The 6,649-nt window shown below is 46.3% G+C and overlaps 1 pseudogene; it reads left to right on the forward strand.

The window, feature by feature from the left end:
- The first annotated feature begins 3,014 nt into the window (after positions 1-3,014).
- LOC147001167 (hippocalcin-like protein 1) lies at positions 3,015-4,904 on the forward strand (annotated as a pseudogene).
- The last annotated feature ends 1,745 nt before the right edge of the window (positions 4,905-6,649 follow it).

Here is a 6,649-nt window from a genome sequence, read left to right on the forward strand (position 1 = left end):
GTCTCTATTTCTTGTTCCTGAAGCCCCTCCCAGACAGGGCTTAGGCTATAGTGTTCTATCAACTCAGAGGTTCTTAGACATGCCACCGGTCAAGAGATAGAGGCTGGGACACTGTGATTTGGGGATGCTTCTTCTTTGAGTAGAAAATAAAATCTAAGGGGACTGGGATCCTGGAGAGAGGGCTCTTGCTGTTCTTGCAGAGGACCCCAGTTCAGTCCTGTTCCCTACACCCACATGGTGGCTCACAACTTCTGTAACTCCAGTTCCAGGGATCTGACATACTATTCAGGCCTCTGCAGGTACCAGGCAATCTCACAATGTATTATATAAGAAGAAAAACATTTGTTACATACTATATAAATAAATATTCTTAACGTTTGAAAGAGAAAAAAAGAAAAGAACACATGGACACATTTTGACAACTTAAAACTGCAAATGACCTTAAATCCCAGCACTTGGGAGGCAGAGTCAGGGGGATTTCCGAGTTCGAGGCCAGCTTGGTCTACAAAGTGAGTTCCAGGACAGCCAGGGTTATACAGAGAAACCCTGTCTCAAAAACCAAAAAAATCAAAAAATAAAAACAACAACAACAACAACAAAAAACAAAATAAAAACCCTGCAAATGAGCCAGGCATTGTGGCTCACACCTGTGACGGCTAGACAGGGGAGGCAGGAAGGTAAGGGTGAGGTTTGTCCTCAGCTACATAGTAAGTTTGAAGCCAGCCTGAGCTACATGAGACCCTATCTCAGAAAACAAATAAATAAAATTACAAAGGAAAACAAGACAAAAGGTCTTACAAGGTCCATCCAGCCTATTCCCCACTTCAGTCAACTTTACCTTTCCAGTAAGTTCTTCCACAGGAGGCCTCCACTCACAAACCCATCTGACCAGTTCTCACAGATGGCAGCAATGGCCACATGCCCTTGTGCATAATCTTCTTCCATTTGTAGATATCTCTCTGTCTCTCTGTCTTTCTCTGTCTCTCTTTCTCTGTCTGTCTCTGTCTCTCTTTCTCTCTGTCTGTCTCTCTGTGTGTTTGTGTGTGTGTGTGGGTGGTGGTGTTTGTGTGTATGTCTCTGAGAGAGAGCCAGGGTTTTTCTGTGTAGTCCTGGCTATCCTATAACTTGCTCTGTAGTCCAAGGTAGCCTTCCTTGAGCTCCTATCTGTCTGCACTGTCACTGAGTGCTGGGGTTAAAGGCATGCACCACTACTGGCCTTCCTGTTCTCTTTCTTCTAATATAACTTTGTTAGACAGGTTCTCATGTAGCTCAGGCTGGCCATGAACTTGTTATATAGTCATAGATGACCTTGAACTCCTGATCCTGCTGCCCCCACCCTCCAGTTCTGGAATTACAGATCTGTGGCACACGGCTACCTGACTTGATGATTATTTCTGATCAAGACACTGTGGACATTTGAGTTGGTTGTTTGTAAAGGGGAGGACGTGTTTAGATAAGTAAATGTGTGCTTTGCAAGGCAATATCAAGCTGCCACATGTCTGTGTTGAACAAGGAACTTTAAATATCTCCTAGTCATCTAGATAAGTAAATAAAATATGTACATAGAACGCTAACAGCCTGGCCAAGGGTGGTAGCAGGTAATACTGAGTGCATGTCTCATCTTCCTTAACAGGACCTAGCACCTAGAGCTTAGAATTCATAAGCCTCTGAGCAGTTCAGAGTGATTTCCTTTGGGACTTGGGTAGAGGAGACTCACCCACACTAGTTCTTCTACACATTTCAAAAATAACTGAGCTATGCAGGTGTGTTACTGTGAAAGAAAGAAACCAAAATTGAGGTAGGGAAGTGAATGAGCATTAATGTCCAGTGGCCAATCACTGCAGGATCTCACACTTGGACCTTGTGGGAGACTGCAGTGGGGTGTGCTGGCCAGTGAAGCACAGTCCTGAATTTCCATTGGGGCTGTTTCAGCTGTTAACATGCACATCGACATTCACCGACCAATTGATGCCAATTCTAGATCTCCCTGGCAGAACAGTATCTCATAGGCATAATAAAGAGTGGGGACTCCCATAAGGTCCCCAGGTGTCTCTTCTAGGGTTAAAACAGCATGGCATGTGCTGGTAACTTCTCCCAGTATTATATGTAGGGGGACAGGGAGGTCTTGGGGGGGTCTAAAAGCCCCCTGTCAACATGCTTCAAAGCTTTAATACCTGGGTCCCCATGAAACCCTACTTACCCAGATTAACCCAGAAATCTGGGTAAGAATGGGGTTTTTAAATGTAATTTATAAAATTAGGGTTGCTGATAAATGAAGTTGAACTTTGAAGGGCCAAAGCCATGTTCCTGTTCTCTGGTATCATCCCTGAGTCCACTCAGGATGGGTGTCAACCTAGTTCTAAATTTACCCTAGCTGTGTTAGGTAGGAATGTGAACCACTAACATCCGCCTATGCAGGCGGGATTTATTTACTATGCAGCATCAGCAAATGTATCTGTGACCAGGAAACAAACACACTGGGTCCCCCACGAGAAAAAGAATGAGCTGTTCAAAGTGAAGAGTCAGGATTGGGTCCACGAGACCCCTTTTTCCCAAGCTGATGAGCTGAGGGTTTTGTCTCAATCCTGCCTTTTGTTTAACCCTCACAGGACATTTGACAAAGCTTCATTCCACTGATTTTAGGTTGTCTCTCCCTGTCCTCTTATACCATGATTCTGCATGCATGCTCCAAGTAGACTGTATTTATCCATAAAAAGATATTCTTACTATCTTTCCTAGAGTGTTCTGGGTTTTGCCATGTTATATAGAACCATAGCAAAATTACAGTTATGAAGTAGCAACAAAAATGACTTTATAGCTGGGGGTTCACCACAACATGAAGAACTGTATTAAGGGGTTGCAGCTTTAGGAAGGCTGAGAACCACTGCTGTTATGGATGTCACTGGACATACAGAGGATATTGCTTAGCCAGCATGGTGCTAGGTTGTGATAGGAAGTCAGACTTGGGGTTTCAGGTATCCACAGCTCACCTTGTGTCTTGGCCTTGCAGGTTTAGTCTCCACTGCCAGCTGCCATGGGCAAGCAGAACATCAAGCTGGGTTCTGAGGTGCTGCAGGAACTGCGGAAACACAGGGATTTCACCGACCATGAGCTTCAGGAGTGGTACAAGAGCTTCTTCAATGACTGTCCCACTGGCCACCTAACTGTGGACAATTTCAAGATAGGCCAACTTTTTCCCCTACAGAGAAGCCTCTAAGTTCGCTGAACATGTTTTCCACACCTTTGACACCAACAGTGACAGCACCATCGACTTCTGAGTGTTCATCATTGCTCTGAGCCTGACCTCTCGGGGCAAGCTGGAATAGAAGCTCAAGTGGGCCCTCAGCATGTCCGACCTAGACAGCAATGGCTACATCAGCAGCAGTGAAATGGTGGAGATAGTGCAGGTACCTACACTTGACAGGGCCTGGCACATGGTGAGTGCAAGGATCCAGGACCCGCATCCTTGGCCCCATACACCAGGTCATTCCTTTGCCCACTTGCTACCTGGGTATACTAAAGGAATGCATGTCTTTGCAGAGAGTAAAGATAAAAACCAAGCATCTATCAATTGCATGCTGAACATCAGGCTCCAGCTGAGCTCATCCATCAGGTTTATTCACACAATTCTATAAACTGGGTCTTTTTTTTTTTTTTTAACCTCTAATGAGATCTGAGTCTCAGATAGGAGATTAAGAATTGTCAAAGCAAGAACTGGGAAAATGACTCAGTGGGGAAGAAGACTTGATACCCAGCATGAGCCTGAGTTCTGATCCCAACACCCACAGAAAAGGCAGGAGTGGCTGAGCATGCCCGAAACCCTAGAACTAGGGGACAAGTGAGTCCTAGAAGCTTGCTGAGCAGGCAACCTAGATAAAATGGTAAGCCCCAGATGGGTTCAGTGAGAGGGTAAAGGGAATATTGTGAACACCGGTATTCCTGTTTGGCCTCTGCACGGGTGGGTGTTCATCTGCATACACATTAGTTGTCTATAGGGCTTCCTATAGAAATCACAATGACACAGTAAAGGATGAGTCAGCAGTCAGTTCTTTACAGGAGCAATGCTTATGTGCACCCTGGATCTTCCTGCCCCATGCTCTAAACCATCTCTGTATTTGGTCCAGTGGGCTGACTCTGTGGGTAAATGTGCTTGCTACCAAGCCTGGCAGCCTGGGTTTGATCCCTAAGACCCACATGGTAGGAAAAGAGAACCAGCTTCCACAAGTTGTCCACTGAATTCCACATGAGATCACCTCCCCCAAATAAATAATTACATACATCCATAAAATAAATAAATAAAGTAGTTGTATACAGTGCCTAATACAATGGCTATAGATGTTAATATAGATGTTAATAAAATTTGTATTATTTGGGAAATAACAAGAAACTGTCTATGTACCTCCAGTTTCATTTTCTAGACTATTTCCCACCCGTAGTTTGTTGGATCTGCAGATTCAGGACCCATGGGTGGGCAGGGCTCAATGTATTTCCCCTAAGACCTTCCCTCCAGGATTTCCCAGCTCCCCACCAAAGATCCTCCTTTCAGAGAGACGCTTTGCCCCACAACCTTCCCTCTACTCCGAACCAAGGAGCCCTCCATTCTTCCATGCCCCAGCTGTATTCTGTGCTGTTGAATGTCACTTAAACTTTCCTGGCTCCTTTTTCCCAGCTCCTTGTCTGTGAAACTTGTTCTGATGAGAGAAGGGTCCTGACTCTGCCCTGTCCATGCTTCTTGGTTAGCTGAGAGAAGACCATAACCCACCCTCCATCCTCCAGAGCACACTCACAGATGCCCCTTTGCAGGCCATTTACAAGATGGTGTCCTCCATGATGAAGATGCCTGGGGACGAGTCCATGCCCGAGAAGCAAACAGACAAGATCTTCAGGCACATGGACACTAACAATGATGGTAGGAAACATGGCAGGAGTGAGCAGGTCGGGTGGGAAGAGGGTATTGGGAGAGGGGTGGGGTGGGGAGAGGGGAGTAGATGAGCCTGTGAAACTGTTGATGGCACAGAGGTGTTTGGGATATACCCTCTGCCCTATATAGGCTTGCCCTTTTCTAGCCCACTTGATTCAGCTCTGATTGAGGGAGGGAGACTAGAATTTAGGGTCAGGTACGCCTAGCTTGCATCCTGTACCCTTCCTAGGACTCTATAACCATGGGCATGTCAGTAGACCCTCTGACCTTCAGGCTTCATCCGCGTTGTCTGAGTTAGGGTTTCCATTGCTGTGATGACACACCATGGCCACAAGCAACTTGGGGAGGAAAGGGTTTATTCACTCACAGTTTCCATATAACTGTTCATCATCAAAAGCAGTGAGGGCAGGACTCAAACATGGCAGGAATCTGAAGGCAGGAGCTGATATAGAGACCATGAAAGGGTTGCTACTTCCTGGCTTGCTCCCCATGGCTTGCTCAGCCTTCTTTCTTATAGAACTCAGAATCACTAGCCCAGAGTTGTACCACCTACACTGGGCTGGGCTCTGCTCCATCAATCACTAGTTAAGAAAATACCCTCTGGTCAGGCATGGTGGCACGTCTTTAATCGGAGCTCATAGGAGACAGGAGGCTCTCTGTGAGTTCAGGGCTAACCTGGTCTAAAAAGTGAGTTCTAGAACAGCCAGGGCTGTACACAGAGGAAACCCTGTTTCAATAAGCAAAACAAAAGGGAGGAAAGGAGGGAGAGAAGGAGGGAGGTAGAGAGACAGGGAGAGAGAGAGAGAAGAGACTGGACATTGTCCATTTTCCAGAGGGTTCCAGACTTTAACCAGAGCACTGGCTAATCCTAAGTCTCCCTCTTCCATTCCTCAGGCAAAATGTCCCTGGAAGAATTCAACAAAGGTGCCAAGAGCGACCCATCCATTGTCCGGTTGCTGCAGTGTGATCCCAGCAGTGCTAGCCAGTTCTGAGGGGAATGGGCTTTACACAGTTGTGAGAAACACAGGCTTGACCTGCCATCTTCAGCTTTGTTTGCAAAAGTGGATTTCTCCATTATTTCTCCTGCTCTCTCGGGACCTGGGTTCAGGCAGCACATCACACTCACCTGGTCTGGCTGGATGCAGCTCCCTCCTCTATCTTACCCAATATATGTCCCTCCCCATCCAGTCCAGGCTGGTTCCTTCCAAGGTTTCAAGTGTTCTCAGCTGTAGGGCTCCTTCCCTGCCCACAGAGGGCCTGGAGGCCCTTAAGGACACTAGACAGGATGTTTCAGTATCTTACCGAGACCAGCTGATATATTCTATGATCCCAGCTGATTTTGTGAGGATGAAGAACATGGAGAGCAGACAGGCAAGCCCTTCCTGTGCGTGGCTCCACCTCCCTTGTTTATTTTCTCTGACCAAAGCTGCTTGCATGTTTATACCGTGGTATCCTTACTTTTAATATATACGTTTTGTATAAAGTGAGAAGGTTCAGCCCCTGTATTTAAAGCCTCTGACTACCTTTATAGCATGATCCCCTGTGACCTGTGATTCTCCCCACCCCAAAGTCTGGCTGTGCTGTGGTATTTATGTATTCATTTGCCTAATTACACAGGAGATACATGCATGTCCAGGGCTGTGGACATCTGCCCTCTGTCCTGCAAACACAGGTGTTCCTGTGTGTTATGTCCTTGCTTTCCATTGGCCTGGCATATTAAAATGATCA

This window comes from Mus caroli, unplaced genomic scaffold, assembly GCF_978045245.1.
Source record: "Mus caroli unplaced genomic scaffold, Mus_caroli_1 scaffold_14, whole genome shotgun sequence".
In the NCBI taxonomy this organism is placed as follows: domain Eukaryota; kingdom Metazoa; phylum Chordata; class Mammalia; order Rodentia; family Muridae; genus Mus; species Mus caroli.